Source organism: Ictidomys tridecemlineatus, chromosome 6, assembly GCF_052094955.1.
Source record: "Ictidomys tridecemlineatus isolate mIctTri1 chromosome 6, mIctTri1.hap1, whole genome shotgun sequence".
Classification (NCBI taxonomy): domain Eukaryota; kingdom Metazoa; phylum Chordata; class Mammalia; order Rodentia; family Sciuridae; genus Ictidomys; species Ictidomys tridecemlineatus.
Genome location: NC_135482.1, coordinates 11878568 through 11897389, shown reverse-complemented (window position 1 = coordinate 11897389; position 18822 = coordinate 11878568). Strand labels below are relative to the sequence as shown.

Here is an 18822-nt window from a genome sequence, read left to right as displayed (position 1 = left end):
TTCTTTCCAATGCTCACTTCTCGATTTCCACCACATTGCTTTCAGCCTGGGGACGCTGGGAGAAGGCAGTGCTCCGACCAGCTGGTTTGGTGGCTGGAATTCCACTCTTCTCCAATCCACTCGCCACGATTTAACTTTTAAAAATGATTGACTAGCTGCACCGACAGACATTCTGCATTAGGTCTGTATTAGGTGGGGGAGGGAGGGGGTGTGTGTTATCTTCATTTTTTTTTTGTCTAACTTTTTTTAAACTTTTATTATGACGTATACATAAGAAAAGTGCATAAGGTGTGAATCTGTAGTAGAAGCGTAGGAATGGACCCTGGGAAATAACCTCTCGGGCTCAGAAGGGCCACCTGATGGCTTCCACTCAGCCTCGGTGACAACTCCCTTCCTCCCTGTTGGAAGTGATCAGTCTCCTGACTTTTCTTTTTCTTTCCACCCACACCACCGTGCGAGGTGTTGAGCTATACCTTTTGCTCTTCATATAAATCGAATCGCACTTGATGTATTCACTTAGGCCTGGCCTCTCGGATTCCAGCTGAGATTTATCAACCTTGGGTGCAGATGCCACGCATCAGTTTTCATTTCTCCTTCATGGTGTAAACCGAGCAGTGTGTTCATTCATTCAAACGTTGATGGGCTTTGGGGTGGGTTCTAGTTGGGGGCTGTCAGGAGCAATGCTTGGGTAACATTTCTATGCATTTCCGTGGGGGCACATGAACCCCACTTTCTCCAGGAAATGAGTGGCGTGGCTGGGGCCTGGGTGTACCTTCAGCTTGCATGGTGACGGCGGGCTGTTTTCTCAAGTGCTGTTTCAATTTACACTCTCCGGCAGCGTGTGAGGATCCCTGTGGCTCTGCAGGGCCGTAGTCTTAGTCATGTTGGTTCCTATCATACATGACACAAATGATGTCCAATCCACATCTGTTAAGCCATTGAACTGACAGCTGGCGAGAGCTCTGTTATGTGTGACCGAGAATGAAATCCTTTTGTTCGAATTCTGAAAAGCCTTGGGTTACAACGCTCCACTTTCCATAGAAAGAAATGAGGACATGTCACAACAATTATCTCCAGTGGAAAATGTGCTAAAGAAAGCTAATGATGATTGGTGGAGGGGAGCAGAGAGACATGGTCCTTTGAAGACCAAAATGGCACATCGAAGGCCATCATCTCTTTATCTTAGAGTATAGGGTTGGTGGGGAAGGGTGGAGGGCCTTGGGGATGGAAATAATATAAAAGAGAGATTTTTTTTTTTTAATGAGAATCACAGGGCAGGAAAGAAACGAATAACTGACTCAATTCCATGGTCGAAGACAGCCCATGAGGTATTCGTGGTGATGTGTCAAGGATTACAGTTCATTCCATCAAAGTGATGGTGTTCAAGAAGAGATGGGGGGAGCTCAGGCCGTGCAGCGTCAGGACAGACAGCACCACTTCGTTTCTAGGCTCTGACTCGGGGTTCTGACATCATCCCATAAATTCCTTTAAATTCTCAGATCTAAAAAAAAAATCTTTAAAATGTGAGAGAGAGCTCAACATGCACACGTGATTTCATGGTCATACAAGGGCGATTTACAAAATTCATGACGTCCTTTTCAATCCAATACAGATGAAAAAGGAACCATGAGAACTATGAGAAATAATTTATTCTAAATTAATTGAAAATGGCCACATGGTCCTTCTCAAGGGACCCTCAGGGTTTTTTGAGGGAGGAGTATTTTTGCTAATGACAAAACCTAAGGCCTCGCCCATGCCTGGCAAAGCACTCTCCTACAGAGTTCCATTCCCAGGAAGAGATGAGTTTTTAAGTAACAAAATTTGACAACCGGACTAAATAACGAGGATAAACATTTGTTATTATCATCACATTTATTTTGCACATCAAGCCCCATCTCGGATGGATATTTACTGGATATTCTCCATGAATCCTGACAAACGTCTGCAAGGTAGGAAGCCTTCCTATTTTATAAATTGGGAAACTCAGGCAAGGAAACGTCTAAGTGACATCCCCAATTCACACAGCCAGTTCAGAGTTTCAGCTGGGAACCAAATACAGGCAAGGTCCAGAGTCTACATTCTACTTTTCTTCCCCTTTCCTCTCTCTTCCTCTTCCTCCTTCTTCTTCTCGATTTACATAGGGTAAACATGTTTTGGTGTCCAGATCCATGGGTTTCAACACACACACACACAGATTTGTGTGAATCTTGTCTCTCATGCTCTCCTTTGTAACCACTGCTCTCTGACGGCCCGCTCTTGGCCCTCACCATCCGCTGGTCTTTTCCAGAATGCCTGGTGGATGGGATCAGTGACACCGTCTGTGACCTTTCCCAGATTGGCCTCCCAGGTTCATTCAGGGGTTGGCTCCTTTTCCCTGCCGACTGGTATTCTATCTTGGGATGGAACCATCGTCTGTGTTCACTCACCTGCTGAAGGAGAACATTTTTGTCGTGGTCTCCAATTTGGGGGCATTTTTAATAAAATTCTATAAGTACCTGTTATAGTTTAGATGTGGTGTCCCCCTGAATCTCCCATGTGAGACAAGGCGAGAGGGTCTGGAGGAGAAGTGATTGGGTTACAGCCTTAACCTGATCCGTGAATTAGTCCCTGAGGGGGTTAACTGGGTGGTGACTGGAGGTGGGTGGGGTGTGGCTGGAGGAGGTGGGTCAGTGGAGGTGTGGCTATGGAGTGTATATTTGTATCTGGCCAGTGGACACCTCTTTCTGTGCTTTCTGATCACCCCATGAGCTGCCTCCCTCTGCCACACTCTCCCGCCATGACGTTCAGCCTCACCTTGAGCCCGAGGAATGGAGCTGGCCCTCTATAGACTAAGACCTCTGGAACCGTGAGCCCCTAAATAACCTTTTCCTTCTCTACAGTTGTTCTGAGCGGGTCCTTTAGTCACAGCAGTGGAAACGCTGACCAAATAATACCCACGTTCGGAATTTGGGGCAAACATGTTTTTATTCCTCCATTTAAATATAAGGAGTTTTATTTATTATTTTACTTTTGTGGTGTAACTTACAATGTCATGAGAAGCTCCTGGCTGTTTCCAGAGTGGCAGCCTCATTTGACATCCCCACCAGAAATGACCCAGATGCTGTGCGTCCTCGTCAACACTTACAACTGTCAGATTCAAAAGGATACCCACTTAGGCCTTCTGACAGGGGTTCATGGATGCCTCGTGGTTTTAATTTGCATTTTCTTGATGATTAACAGTGGCGCACATCTTCTCCTGGGCTTGTTTGCCATCCATCTCTTTCCTTTGGTGAATCTTCTGTTTCGAATCTTTGGTCCCCTTTTAAAACAATGGGTTGTTTTCTTACCGATGAGTTTTTAAGTGTTTGTAATGTATTTTAAATGCACATTCTGTTAGATGAATGGGTCTTAAATGTTTTCTACTGGTTTCCAGCTAATCTGTCCATACTCTTCACATTGCTTTTTTACAGAGCGAAATTTTTTTTTTAATTTTAATGAAAATTTTCAGTTTATTATTTTGTGGACTCTGCATTTGCTGTCAAATACAAGACCTTTTTACCTAACCAAAGAAACAAACATGGATTTTTCTCTCAAGTTTTTTTTTTCTTTTTTGGTGGTGCTGGGGATTGAACCCAGGGCCTTGTGCATCCGAGGCAAGTACTCTACCAACTGAGCTATATCCCCAGCCCTTCTTCCAAGTTTTATATAATCATTTTTTTCCATTTATGTGTATCTTCTATTTTGAATTAATTTTTCCCAAGGTGCAAGATATAGGTCCATGTTTACTCTTACAGGTGGCTGTCTATTCTAACACCATGTGCTGAAAATGTTATCGTTTTGAATTGTTTTTGCAACTTTGTCACAAATAATTAGCCATGTATTTGTGGGTCAATTTCTGGATGATTGCAGGGGTTGGCCAAGTTTTTCTTGAAGTGCTGTGTAGTAATATTTTAGGTCTGTGGGCTGTGGGGGGTCTCTGTTGTGTGACACTTACCGTAGACAGAAGAATAGGAATGGAGAGGCTGCATTGGCTTTGGGACTTAAAGAAAATCTCAGATTTCTATCTTAGGCTCTGAAGCTCTCTGAATTTTCTGTCATTTGAATTGTGGATAAAGAGGAGTTGAGTGTTTTGGACTCTGCCTTTGTCCCATCCTAAAGCTCTTTAGGACAGGGCTGTCATATTTGAGTCTGGGTCAGAATCACCGAGAGGACTCATGGAAGCAGTTCGCGGAGCCCACCTCCGGGGGGATGTCTGGACCAGTGGTCTGGGGTGAATCATGGGAATTTGTGTTTCTAGCAAGTTCTCTGGTGATACTGGTCCTGCTGGTCCTCATTAGTGCAGCATTGCCTGCCCGGGAAAGTGCGCTGAGCCATGTTTTGTTTTGTTTTTTGTCCTGGGCATCTCTGGATTTGCAGTTTAGGATACTTGTAGGGAACCCGCTTAGCGCTCAAAGATGTGCCTCCTGGGAGTGGACGTACCCCAGGCATGACAACTAGAATCACAAGGGATGTGAGCTGGTGATCAAATGTTGGTGTACGATTCTAAGATGCATCCTGAAGGTCTCTGAAGGTCCAGGGGAATGGTGCCCAGCTGTCCACTGTGGCCGCCAGCTCGATATCCTGCCTCAAGCCCTTGTTCCATGAGTCCCTATCCACACCCTCCCCTCCTGTTCCTGGGTTCACTTTGCAAAACAAACTACCGGCACAGAAGCCTCTGACTCAGTTTTTGCTTTCCTGGGGGAGCTCAGTCCAAGACATTTACTGTGGGTCTCTTTTCCTCTATCTAAATCAATTAAGTGGCTTAGTGACATTCACCTGGCAAGAGAAACAGAGTTCCCCAGACTCTGTGAGCAGAGGTGATGTGACACTCGTTTTGGTAGCCACAGCACACAAGCTAGTGGTTGGCATAGATGGTGGGTGTTCAGAAAATTATGAATAAGTGAAGCAGAGGAGTATTTTTAGACTTAGAAAGTGAGGGTGAGCGAAGGGGATTGGGCAGCCAGAGGTGGGTGCTCTGATTGAAAGGAGAAGCTGGCTCACAGGAGTAGGTAACGTGCTGGTTAAGACCTCAGCCGGAGTGTGCACTCCAACATTGCCTGGCTTTGTGGCCTGAGGCAAGTTGCTCTTTATATTTTACTTCCCTCATCTGGAGAGCAGGGGTATAATAACATGCACCTCACTGAATTTTATTGAGACAAAAGTCTGGGGATGTGTACTAAGCACCTAGCACTTGCCTTGGCACCTATTAGGTGTTTGAGAAATGTCAGTTCCCTTTGTGGCCGGCTACTTGCCTATTAGGGGTACAGAGGCAGGAAGCTGGAATGCAGGACACCTAAGATTTGTTCTACTTCTAAGATTGTAGGAGACTATGCAGGAGCCAGGTACAAATTATTAATGTTAAAATGAAAACAATAGTGCTTATTAGTAGTAGCTAATTATAAGACAGTGTCTGCTGTATGCCAGGTGCTATTCAAAAAGCTTTATTTTTTTGACCCTTTTGATTCTCAAACCACTTTCTGGAGGTAGACTCCATTATGCTTCCAATTTTACACATGATAAAACTACAGCACAGAGAGGGTAAGCAACTCGATCAAAATCACACAGTTATTAATAGGCAGAACTGGGATTTGAAGTGAGGCGGTGTTTCCCTTACTCACTGTGCCACCTTGGTGGATTTGAACTAATCTGTACTAGTCTGGTCATGGAGACCCCAAGTCTTGACTGCCACATCCCCTTGGTACTTAGACTAGTTGGGTGCAGGCATTACAATCTGCAGAGTCATTTCACACGTGTCATTTGTTTGAGCTTAAAAAGTGGGGAAAGGAAGGGGAATACAAGGATCTCCATAGCTCTGGCCACAGCTGATACGCTCACTCCACGCTATTTGATCTCAGGTTTAATGAACCTTCAGAGGGGAGAGCATGAGGTGTTGTCTCAAAGGAGAGTGGAGGAGTGAATATCTGCACACAAACAAATGCCAGTCGTGAGTTGCAGAGGCCATGGTTTGGGGGAATGCACAAAGGGGAGGTGGTCACTGTGCTGGGGAGGTGGTCACCATGCAGGGGAGGTGGTCACTGTGCTGGGGAGGGCTGGGGGGCTCCAGAAGAGGCCTCACCAGGCCAGCATCTCTGGGCTACCCTCCTTCCTCTGTCCTTGAAATTGCTTTGTGAGCCTCATCATCTTCTCCCAAAGGGGAACGGATTAAAATAAAAAAAAAAGGATGACAGCCAGCACATGTCAATATGTAAGCGATGGAAGGAGAATCATTGGTGTTTGCACAGAGCATTTGCCTCCTGTCCATTCCTGGCTGTTTATTTGAAAAGTTACCCTGAAGAATGTCAGGTTCTGTTAGGATCTGCAAGGAGTGAGATTGAGAGGCCCAGGCTCGGCTTGGCTCCTCTCGTCTTATTTGTGCACATGGCAAATGCAGAAATCCGGCGAGAAGTTTTTTGTTTTAAATTGGTCTCTTTGATGCGCCTGAAAGTGATGGATCAGGCTGCTGGCTTACTACCGGCAAAGACCTCTGTCTGTTCTCGCCACTCCACTCGCTCAGCCCTTCCACGGAAGACAGGGGACAGGCCGCCAGGAAGAAGAGGTGACTGAGTCCTGCTGACGGTGACTCTCAGGGGCCCTTCCCACCTCGGCCTTCCGCCTTTAGTGTGGTGGGGCGCGTCATCCAGCTCACCTGGCTCTCTGGGCAGCTCACTCTTTGTTGCAAAGGGGACTGGTGGGGTCTGTCCTCCTCCTCCCACTCTTTCCCGGGAGGCACGGTGGGTGAGCATTTCCTGATCCCTCCTAACCCCAGAGACGCCAACGTGAACTTGGTGCCTGATGCCGTCCAGTGGCCACTCCGGCTCCTCTTTCTCCACGTCTCTGTCCTCAGCTGCATGCCAAAGGGCATGACCAGGCCACCCAACTCCTCTGGTTTCAGACTAGGGTGGTCTGGAAGGAGCTGGAAGGCAGGATAAGAGTGCTCTCCAGCGGGGGCCACTGGTCGGCCGCCGCCTCCCTTCGCGGAGTCTGTGGCTCTTACAGGATGGCACTCCGTCCCCTCACCTGAGGATGGTGACAGCTTCCACTGGACCAGGCCTGCTTGCTTTTCCTAAATCCTCCCACACCCCCTTCAAGGGTCACTGTCCAGTCCTCTGGAACCTGGCCTGACGGTCAGCCTCTCTCCATGGGCAGATTACCTTTTCCAAAGTTGCCTGCACCCACGTACCTCTGATTCCACGGGCTCCCTTCCTGATGTGATGTGGACACTTGTGGGTCAGGGGATGGCGGGTCTATGTTCCTCCTCATTAAATTTGGGCAGGACAACGAAAAAAAGCAGAAATGGGACCCTGTGACTCCCAAGGCTTGGTCCTAAAGGGCAATGTGGCTTCTGCTCCCCCAGGGGAGGGCCTCCCTGCAATCTGCAATCGTGGGCAGAAGGTCTCACTGTCCACATCTGTCAGGTGAAGAGGCTGCAGAGGTGGGAGAGGGACGAAGAAAATGACTCCAGACCCCTCAGGCCAAGGGAACCTCAGGTGGCGAACATCTGAAGTGTCCCCAGGAAGGGGGCGGGCTGCTCCGTCTCACTGCTAATGAGCACCCCCACAACTGAAAATCCAAAATGCTCCAAAATTCAAACTCAGAGTTTTTGAGTCGTGATACAGTGCCACGAATGGAAAGCTCCACACCACCGAACTCTGTTTTAGGTACAAAATCATTAAAAATATTGAATAAAATTAGCTTCGGGCTATATGAATAAAAGGTCTATGCAACATGAATCAAATTGTTGGTCAAACTCGGGTCCCATCCCCAAGCTATCTCATTACGTATATGCAAATATTCCAGAATCTGGAAAATGTCTGAAATCTGAAACATTTCTGGTCCCAAGCTTTTTGGATAAAGGAGTCTGTCTCACGTTGAATACAAAATGCTAGTCTCTGTTGTCACTCAGAGCACCCGGCTTTGTTCTGTGGAATCTGCATCCTTTTTTATTTTGAAAAGATAAAGAATACTTTGCGAGGCCCTGACTGTCCATCACGAGATCCCATTTCCCAGAGTCACTGGGAATGCGTTGCCTCCCCGGGTGACGACCCTTTGGCCACGCTGCTTATCACCCGAGTTGTTCTGTCGGGAGGTGGAGAGATTCCCAGGCATGTTTTTCAAAGTTCCCCCGTTTGACGCTGGAAACCTCTTTCACTCATTGAATTTCATACGCATAGGCCATGTGCTCCTTGAGGTCAGGAGCTATGGCGATCTGTCCATCTTTGTACCCCTCGGTGCCTGCAGTTTAATAAATGGTTAGTAAAAATCGGTCGAGTGTCCGAATGCGTGTGTGTTTCTCTCAGGCAAGAGGTTTCATCGGGGCTTTCTCTCCTCCTTCATTTCTCATTTGAAAGGGACCTGCATCGTTGACTCTGACCTCTGAGTGGACATAATTCCCTGTGTTGGGGACAGACATGTTATGCTCAGGACAGAGAGCTCATCCCGCCCGGTTTGCCAGCTGCGGTCTGCTGACACCATCGCCCCAAGTTGTCAGCTGCTGACCAGCTCTTCTCCCATCTTCAAAGTCCTTTCCACCTTTTCAAGGACTGCCTCCAAACCACCAAACTGCAGCCAGAGGAGCTTTCCTAAAAGACGGAGTTTGGATAAGTTTCTCGCCCTGTTTAAACTTCCATTAACCCCTGGGTTTCTGCAGGAGAAACCTCATCTGTGCTGTGCATAAGACCTGGCGTGACCCCGTGAGCCCCTCCATGGAGAATTCTCACCACTCCAGCTCTGGGCCTCCAAGGCCCCTGGCTTTTCATCCAGCCTGGACAAAGCGGGCCTTTTATGCTTTGTCACTTTGTACCTGCCGTCCCAGAGCTTATTCTGCCGCCGCCTACCTGAGCCTTTCAATGCCGCCTGCTCTTCTCCCCAATCCTTTCCTAACTCCCCAGGCGGGAACCTCTGCTCCTCTGTATGTCCTGGGCATTTTGTCTGTGACTGTATCTCGGTACTTGGCTCACTGTTTGGTCACTTACGGGTGCACATGTCTGACTCCTCCATGAGTCTGCAGGCTGTTTGGGGTCCAGAACCGTGGCTCAGTCCTGGATGAATCCAGGGGCTCTGCTTCTGCTGCTGATTACCAGACCAGAGGCTTTAAGAATCAAATGACTTGAGATTAAAGCCTGGTTCTAGGCGAAAAGTACTGGCTCTGAGACCAAGGAGACTTATTTAACTTCTTCCAAGTCATTTTTTTTTCCTTTAACATAACAACAATAGTACCTATGGATAAACCTGTATTAAATAAGATGACCCATATAAAGTACTTGGCATACAGTAATAGCTTAATAAATATGACCTGTAATTATCATTCATAAAGAACAATGACCATGTGCTAAACATTAGCTCATTAAATCTCACAGCAATTCTACTAAACAAGCATTATTATTTCTCATTCTACAGAGCCGCAGGGAGCATAAGGCGCTTCCCGGGTTTCTGTGATTGGGATGTGCTGGAGTGATCAGCATGGGTTGCTTACTAGGGGGCCTCTGTACAAACTTGTTGAACCTATTTAAGCAGTACAGTCAGCCTCTGTCCTCCCTGGAGACCAACGTGCCCTTGTGAATGCCCCAGGGGGTCTGTCCAGCCTCCTGGCCTGAAGCGCCTTCCAGGTTGCTCTTCTAGGCCAAGCTGCCTGTGGCCTGGTTTGTTTGTTTTTGACTCCATTGAAAAGTGTCTTCAGGCCCTTCCCAGGTCAGTGAGCAAACTCTTCCCATCTGCCTGACAATTAAGATACAAAAGCGGACAGCAGGCAAACCCCTTCCGGTGCACTGATTCCAATCAGCGATTCTGCTCCTAATGACCAGGCAGGAAAGAATTCCCAAACGCAGACCACACTCTGGAATAGAGAGTCATATCGACGCCAACCTGTGGGGAGAACGTTCTGTCCCTTTGCCAGAATAATGTCTGGGAACAGGAATAAAATCCTCCTTCCCTGTATATTTTTTTTTGTCCTTTTAAGGAAGAGAGAACTCAAAACAAAGGTGTGTAAAGTGGTAGCTATTCCCCCAAAGCCATTATACGTCTGCGGGAACATGTCTGATGGGCCACCCCCTGCTGTCATCAGCCACATGATCTCATGGGGCCTGAGAAGAGTCCTGGGAGGGAGCCCTTGTTACTCCCATTGGGCAGATGAGCAGAGTTCAGAGGACTGACCTGATGAGGACCGAAGGATGTGCTCCAGGGTGCATCTGACTTACAACCCTCGACTCTTGGTCAAGACCTCACAAGAATCCCAAGTCCCCAGGTTGTGGCAATGGGGATGCTATGCCCAGGTGTTAACTGGATGCGTACCAGGTGTGAAATTCGGGGCTTTCTCAAACACTGGAATCATTTAGCTGGACATGCGCCTTGCTGCACAGCTACTGACATTTCTCTGGGATTGGCGAGTCTGCTCGGAAGTGTCATAGCCCAGGCCTGTCCCTCGACACTGCCTCTCCATGGAGGCCACTGAGGTCAGCAGTGGGGAGGACAGGATGGAGCTCCTGTTCCTTCAGGGGTGAGCCAGTGGGTAGCGCCTTGCCTCTGTGAAGCTGGGTTCTGCACTTGGAGAAGGTCAGCGGAGACTAGAAACACTCTCCACTCCTTCCTCCTCGACTCAGCGGCCTGAGGCTTACCTGCAGAGCAAGGGCATTAGTTTTCCAGACTCCCACAACGAAGTCCCACAGACTAGAAGGCTCAGACCACAGAAATCAAGTTTCTCACAGTTCTGGAAACTAGGTGACCAAGACCAAGGTGCGTGCAGGGTGGTTTCCCCGGAGGCCTCTCTGCTTGGTTTGCAGAAGGCTGCCTTCTTCCTGTGTCTTCCATAATCCTCACGTCTTCATGACTGCGTCTAAATTGCCTCTTCTTATAAAGACACAGTGTTAGCTTTGCATCACTGTGATCAAGACACCTGACGAGAACAACTGAGAGGAGGAAAGGATTCCGTTTTAGAGGTTTAGTCCGTGGTTGGCCGACTCCAGAGCTCTGGGCCAGGGGTGAAGAAAAACATCATGGCGGACGGGAATGGAGGTCAGTTCATGACAACCAGGAAGCGCAGAGAACTTGAATGCTAGGAGCCAGGGATAAAACAATCCCCAAGGTCACCTTCCCAGTGACCTACTTCCTCTAGCCACAGCCTACCTGCCTAAAGTTACCACCCACTCATCCATTTCAATTATTAATGAAATGGTTCATATGGATGATCAACAAGATAGATGGATCCACTGATTAGGATTCAGCTTTCATAATCATTTCACCTCTGAAGTTCCTGCAGTGCCTCTGACAGGAGCTTTCAGGTGACACCTTATATCCAACCACACCAGACACAGGTCGTGATGGGTTGGGCCCCAACCTAACACCTTCATTTTATTGTAATGACTTCTTTAAAAATCCTGTCTTCAAATACAGTCAAGCTGAGATGTTGTGGGTTAGAACTTTGAAATATAAATTATGGAGTTGGGGAGAAATACAATTTAGCCCATGACAGAGAGCCAGTAGATTTTCAGTTTCTTTTTTAAGCATAACTTGAACATCCTTAATTAATTTTGAGTAGGTTCATAAGGGGAAGACCCAGCCCTCTCTATCTTTGGGTTACCCATCTCTAGAACTGGCAGCGGGTGTAGGAGTACTACGGCACAACACATTTGAAAGGATAAAGCAACTCAGGTGCTCAAGAGTTACTTTCCACCACCACGGCACCAAGTTCTCCCACAGCGCCCCAGTTGTGGCTAAGTCCTGACTCGATTTCCCAAATGTTTCTGGCTGCTCCGTGGGTAGGTAAACGCTAGGGTGTAAGGCAGTTCATGTTGGGAATAATTCTGCTTGAATTTTGTGGGGTTGGACCTTTGTATCAATAGGGGTAATACCAAGTGTCACCAAATCTTGCTTTCTGTTCCTCTTCCCGTGTGTGCAGGTGGGTTAAAGCATCCACTCTAACTACTGAGTTCCAGCCAATGGTACGCAGTGATGTCATCTACTCCCAGGCCTGGTCAATATTTTGGAATGATTTTTCACTTACAGAAAAGCTACAAAGATCACCTAGACAGTTCCCACACACCCTTCACCCGGCTTCCCCATGTCAGCAGTTTGCACAGTGATGGGCACGGTGAAAACTACTACATGAACCTCCACCCATTTAATACCATAGGCACAGACTTCACTGAGCCCGGGGCCTGGTTTCCACTGATGTCATTTCATATGTGCCAGAATCCAAGCCAGGATGCCACGTGGCGTGTTGTCCCCACGTCTCCTCAGTGTCCTGAATCTGGGATAACTTGCTCATTCTTTCCTTGTTTTTCATGAGTTTGACACTTTTGAAGAGAACTGGTCAGAGAGTTTATAGGATGTCTCTCAATTTTAGTTTTTTCTGGTGCTTTTCTCATTATTAAACTGGGATTATGGGATTTGGGGGAGAAAACTACGGAGCCCAAGTGTCTTTCCTATTGCTCTGGATCAGGGCAGATGACATCTGCGTGACTCAGCTGACGCTAACCTTCACCTCCTGGAGAAGGCGGAACCCGCCAGTGTTCTCCACCAGAGGGGCAGCAATTCCCCTTTTCCATAATTTATTCGTTGGAAATGAGTCTGGAAGTCCGGGCCCTGCTCAAGGGCTTAGACTAGTTTTCCCTCTGCTTATTTTTAACTTCCTTCCCTGACAGTAAGAAATCTCATTCCCATTATCTACGATTTATTTACTTACTTGTTTAACCTTGGTATACAATCAAAATGGCATTTTTGCAAAGCTAATTAGGTCAATTCATTTTTTCCCTACTCCCAGCAGGGAGGCTGTGTGATATATTTGTAATACAGCTAGATTTATTTTTCACGCTCTGTATTCCATTCTGGGATCTCTGGACATCCTAGCTCCTTTTTAAGCAGGGTTTAGTTTTTTTTTTTTTTTCCTGACAGTAAAGTTTACTCTGTAAGAATTTTGAAAAAACGCCTGGAGTTATGCATCCACCACCTCAGAGCCCAAAGAATAGTCCACCACCCTAAAACTATCCCCATGTGGCCTCTGCCATCAGCTCCCTTCCTGCCAGCCCCTGGCAACTATTGATCTGTTTCCTGTTCCTGTCGCTTTGTCTTCATTATGTCACATAAATGGAATCATATACTATGACCGTGTGAGGGGTGGACTTCTTGCACTTAGCAAAATACATTTAAGACACATCAGTATTGCTGTTGAATCCACAGTTTGTTATTTTTTATTACCCATAGCATTCTAGTGTGCGGACGTGCTGTGGTTTATCTATCTGCTTAGAACTTTGGATTTTTTTTTCCTACCCAATAAAAATGTTGCTGCTATGATGGTGAAGACCTCACGGCATCCTTATTTTTGTCTTGCCCAAACCTTGAAGCAGCACACTCAGTAGCTCTTTGTAAAGTCCCTGCAAAACACACACACACACACACACACACACACACACACTGCTGTTCTCAAACCACTAGTGAGCAATGTCTATTTTGTTAAGGATGTTGTAGAGAGAATTCCAAAGAGATTTACATGGTACATCAAACACTGATTGGTTGGGTATTTTCAGATACTCCACCAATTCGTGTGTGTGTGTGTGTGTGTGTGTGTGTGTGTGTGTAAGAGAGAGGGAGAGAAAGAGAATAAGAGAGAAAGAGAGAGTGTGTGTATGCGTTTAAGAGAGAGAGAGAGAGAATATGTGTGTGTACATGTCTGAGTCTCCTCTCTCCCTTTCTCCACTCAGGACTGGCTCTGACTTCTGGGTCTCACTTTCTAGTTCCTTAATCTTCTTCCTCCCGTTTCCATCACTCTCCCTCATTCCCTCTGGACTGATGTTGCAGAATAATTTTAATTCTGATTTCTCCGACCTTATATCCCTTCAAACATCACCCTGCTCGTCAGATGGAAAACCGCGTAGCCACCAGAATCTGTCTTTCTCAGGAATACGTGTAGATTCTGATATTCTTTTTTTATATATAACTTTAAACCATTGGTGTGAGAGCTTTATGAATGAACGAGGCAACGTATGCGGGACACTCTGCATAATATCTGGCACATGTGTAGTGACTCTTATTCTTGTCCTTTTATTATTTCTACCAGCAGTAAACGATGATGCTCCATAGGATGCTCCCAAGCAAATTAGCATTCCTTAGATCTTCATGGGATGTTTTGCTTTTGACAAGAGAGAGACTTTTGGCCTGTTCAAGGTTGATGCTCAGACTCCAGAAATCCAGGAGTGCCTACCTCCAAAGTCAATTCTCGAAAGCCTTGCTAAGAGTGATTATTGATTTACGCTCTGCCCACCCCAGGGGCGAATGCTGCCTGCTTACTAAGGGGGAAAACCTGCTGACTACTGGCTTGGTAGACATTGCTAGGTGCCTGGAGAGGTTTCCTGGCAAAGGTTGAGAAGCCGGAATGTACCCATCTGTCAGGGATTTTGCAGGCCCAGCCCAGTTGGGAGGCCAGGGCTAGAGACATGGGATGGATCTTTGCTCACATCTCCACTCTTCTGATACCCACAGTCCGTAATGAGATTCTAGTTTGCTTACTGTGCATCTGGAAGGTGCATACAAAGTGCATTTCCGGTCCCACTTGCTCTAACCCACCAGCTTCCCCTTCCATAGCAGCCTTGGACTCCATTTCTCAGGATTTCCATTTCTCAGTCTAGCAGCTCTGATCACCTAACCATCCCTTGGAGACTCCTTGAATCTTTCTCTCCCTGATCCCACGCTCTCTTCTAGTTTGGAGGATTTTGCCTCCACAACATCTCTGAGCTCCATCACCCTCCACTGCCTCTAGAAAGATCCTATTCTCATCAGATCTTGAGGTTGCTGCAAGACTGGCCTTTCCTCGTCTCACTCCTGATAAAATAAAGCAAAGCGAACCCCAAGCGGCTCCCTCCATTGGTTGAGTTTTGCCGTATCACATGACATGTATTTCTCAAATGGACCACATGTACACTGCTGGTCAGCCGTTTCTTGGGTTTTTCTTGACCTGTGCACTGCAATGGAGACAGCCCTTTCGGGAAGAGGATAGTCCTTCTGTCCAAGACAAAGAGAGGGAATGTGGTGAACTTTTTTAGAAAAGATTTTCCTGGAAGAACATAAACGACTTTCATCATACTTTATCAACGGAAGCAAGTCTTTTGCCAAACCCAATGTCAGTGAGATTCAGAATCAAGATCGTACATGAAGGTGGGAAGCCAAATGTCCCTCAGCTGTTGGATGGTGATGTGCTAGAGTCTGTAAACAAGTCAAAGTAACACCTGGTATTTTGCCAGGGGAATGTTAGAGTTTGTAAACAAGTCTGGATGGTGCCTGGCAAAATGCCAGAGGGAGTGGTTTGAGAAATAACAAAAGTGAGCCATTAAGTGTGGAGATTCCTTATTGGTTGACTGATGTATCTAGTTTATGTTAATTAGATAAGCTGTGTGGAATGTATAAATAGCTCTGTTGTCCTATAATAAAGGGCTCCCACTCCTGCTGTATCAACGTACACAAGTTATTCGTCACCTCCCTGTTATTCTGCTGCAGCCGGACTGCGACAGTGATGTTCTTTTATTCTCCTATTATCTACAGGCCACAGGGCTTTTGCCTCAGATCTGAGATAAAAAATCACCAGTTTGTGTTTTTTTCCATTTATTTATGCTGCACTTTCCATAGCTGCACTTCACAGCTCCACTTTCCATAGTTTATCCAACCAACATGTTTTCATCCAATGTCTGTGCAAATAACTGGGACATATAAGATGCAAATCCTATCCTTGAAAAGTTAATAAAAAGAGAGAAGTAAAAAAAAGGCTTTAAAAGCTATCTTATAGGAAAATTCGAACACATACTATACATAAGAGAATACAACAAACTCCCTTGAACCATCCACCAGCTTCAACCATTATTGATTCATTTCCAAAGCACAAACCTTTGTCTACACCTCCTCAAGTATCTTCTGCATTGTTGGCCTTTAAATGGAATTTTTATTGATATGATTGTAGATTTACATGACGTTGTACGGTATGATACAGAGATTTATGTATCCTTCACTTAGTTTCTCCCAATGCTAGTTTCTTGAAAAGCCATATTCACATCACAACTAGAATATTAATGTTAATTCAGTTCACCAGTCTTGTTCCAATTTATTCTATTTTAATTGTATTCTTATACTAACTTGTGAATGTGTATATATGTGTGTATTTATTGTATCTATTTTACTTTGAAGCAAATATGAAAAATAACATAATCTCCTTCAAATTATTACAGTATATAAATATATATATACATATATGTATACACACACTTATTATGTATGTATAGATATATTTACAAAACAAGGAATCTAAAAAATAGTGCTATGACTGCCATACCTTAAAAATTTCACAATTCTTCAAGACCATCAAATGCTAAGGTCATTCTTGAATTTGCATTTTCCATAAATGTCACTTTTTAAAATCATTTGTTTGAATAAGATCCACACCTTGTGATTGGTCGGCATGTATATGAAGGCTCTAAATCTAATGTATATTTTCCTCCTTTGTCTTGCTCTCTTTTTTACCCCCTGCAACTGTATCTTTTGTATTTTAAAGCTTCCTATAGTTTGGATTTGAGTGATTGTGTCCATGTGTTACACTTTAAAATATTTCTCTCTATATATGTATTTTCTATATATGGTAGTTGGGTTCAAGGTGTGGTCAAATTCAGGTTCAATTTTTCTTTTTCTTTTCTTTTTTTTTTTTCCACATGACCCTTTCAAAGGAGGAATGCAAAAACTGGCTGTCATTTTTAGGCCGTTGGTCACCATGATCAATTTCTAAATTTGTTCATTAATCGGGGCTTACAAAATGGCAACCCTGTAATTCTGTTGTTACTTGATTTATTGTGTAATTGATTCAATACAAAATTATGGATTCTAGAAAACTCAGCTTCTCACTGTTGTCCAGCTAGAGCAAGGGAAATCAGGTATTTAAAAACAGTAAATTGAGTTCCCTAATAGCTTCCAGTAGTGACCAGTTACTTTAAAAACTTCAGGCATCGTTATGCCCTGGTGGGTGTGAATGAATGGACGTATTTCAATCCGATGGAGTTATTTTCCACTGATGTTTTATTTTTGGCAAATGGGAGTCTCTGGTGCTGAATTTCTTTGACACGGCTCTGGTCGTCTCCTAGTGTTCTGGGAATCTGGTAGAACAGTGTTAGGTTCACACTGTCCCAGGCCTGGAATTAGTCATTCTTCTCAGGAGCTCTGATTTCTTTTCCTGGGAAATGGTATTTCAAGACTACAGTCTGTGCTCTGGGAAGGCTCGCTGCTGTCAGAGTGTTCATTACCCTAGGCCGTGCTTCAGTCAATGGGGCTAAGACATTTTTTTTTTTAAGAGATAAAATAACACCATGACTTTATACGGATATCTCCAATCCAGTGTCAGTCTTGCAGGGGTTTGTCCTTAATCTTTTCTATATTACATCTGATTTCCTTTCTTCCACCCAGAGATGCTTGGTCTCATGAAAACCGAGAAAAATAGAGTACTGCAGAGGTTTGCTTTATCATTCCACACGCCACAGAATAACAATATCGCTGCTGCTGCCAAATTTGTGATTATTGAAAATAATTACATTTTATTTTGTATTTTGGGAACCCTTGCAGTTGATACTCTTGTATTTTAAAATTGTTTAAAATAATTCCTCCCTGGGATGAGTCCACTACCATTTCAATTCATTCTTAGTGCTTTTTTGTTGTTGTTATGGTTTAATTGATTGTTGAGATGTATTTTCAATTTTTAATCATTTGTTTTATTTTATTTTATAATTATATAAAGTACTTCACGTTTATAAGTAAAATCTACAAAACTAGATACATTCTCATAACTCTAGCTTCTGTCTCTGCACCTGTCATCCCATCCCTTCCCTCCCTTGTAGAGTTTTATAAAATGTATGGTTTATCTTTAAGTTTTAAAAATTGAAGAAAATATGTGTTTATACTCAACTCCTTTTTTTAAAAAAAAATAAACAGGAACATATTATAGACTGATGGTAGTTGTACACGCTTGTAATCCCAGTAGCTCAGGAGGCTGAGGCAGGAGGATCACAAGTTGGAGGCCAGCCTCAGCAATTTCGCAAGGCCCTAAGCAACTTAGTGAGGACCTATCCCAAAATAATAAAAGGGCTGTGGCTCAGTGATTAAGTGCCCAGTATCAAAAAAGAAAGGAACGTATGATATATAATTTTCTAAACTTTCTTATTTCCCTTTAAACATATATCTTAGGGTTCTCTCCATAATAGTATAGAGATATTCTTCATTTATCCTTTTTTAGTTATATATAATAGCCTTATTGAGTACCCCCAGGCCCCTCAGTTTTAGATAAGATCTGTTGGCTATTGGTTCTTTGCTCTGAGTATTATTGATATTAGTAAATAATCTCTTTTTCCTCCTCTCTACCTCTCCCAGTAAATATACTTTTACTCTCACTTAACATTTACAATCACCAGCTTAATTTAATTTTCATTTGATTTCCCCTTTTCCTACCTGCTCTTGATAGCTTAGCTGTATCAATGTCAGAGCATGTAGTAGTCCGTACTGTGCACACTCCCTTATCAGTCAAGCACACGTGTGTGTGTGTGTGTGTGTGTGTGTGTGTGTGTGTGTAGTGTTCTCCTCTGGTCTTCCTGTTGCTCTCTTTACAGTGATTTTGGCCAGCCAGGGCCTGCACACAGGTGAGCCCACTCAGGAGAGAATAGTCCCCTAGCGTTTTACTGATGGGAACGGTAGGTGCCCTTTCACACCCAGAAGCCCACAGAGCAAGGTACGAAAATCCTGTGCTCACATTTTCTTCCTCTGATTATTTTAAAGATGTTAGTCTTTTGTCCTAAC

General features: G+C 44.8%; 1 non-coding gene across 1 annotated transcript; it reads right to left on the bottom strand.

Annotated features, from left to right (window-relative positions):
* Nucleotides 1–3590: 3590 nt before the first annotated feature.
* On the bottom strand, nt 3591–3663 carry Trnaa-ugc (transfer RNA alanine (anticodon UGC)). The gene has a single exon. It is a non-coding gene; the product is annotated as a tRNA-Pro (tRNA).
* Nucleotides 3664–18822: the final 15159 nt, after the last annotated feature.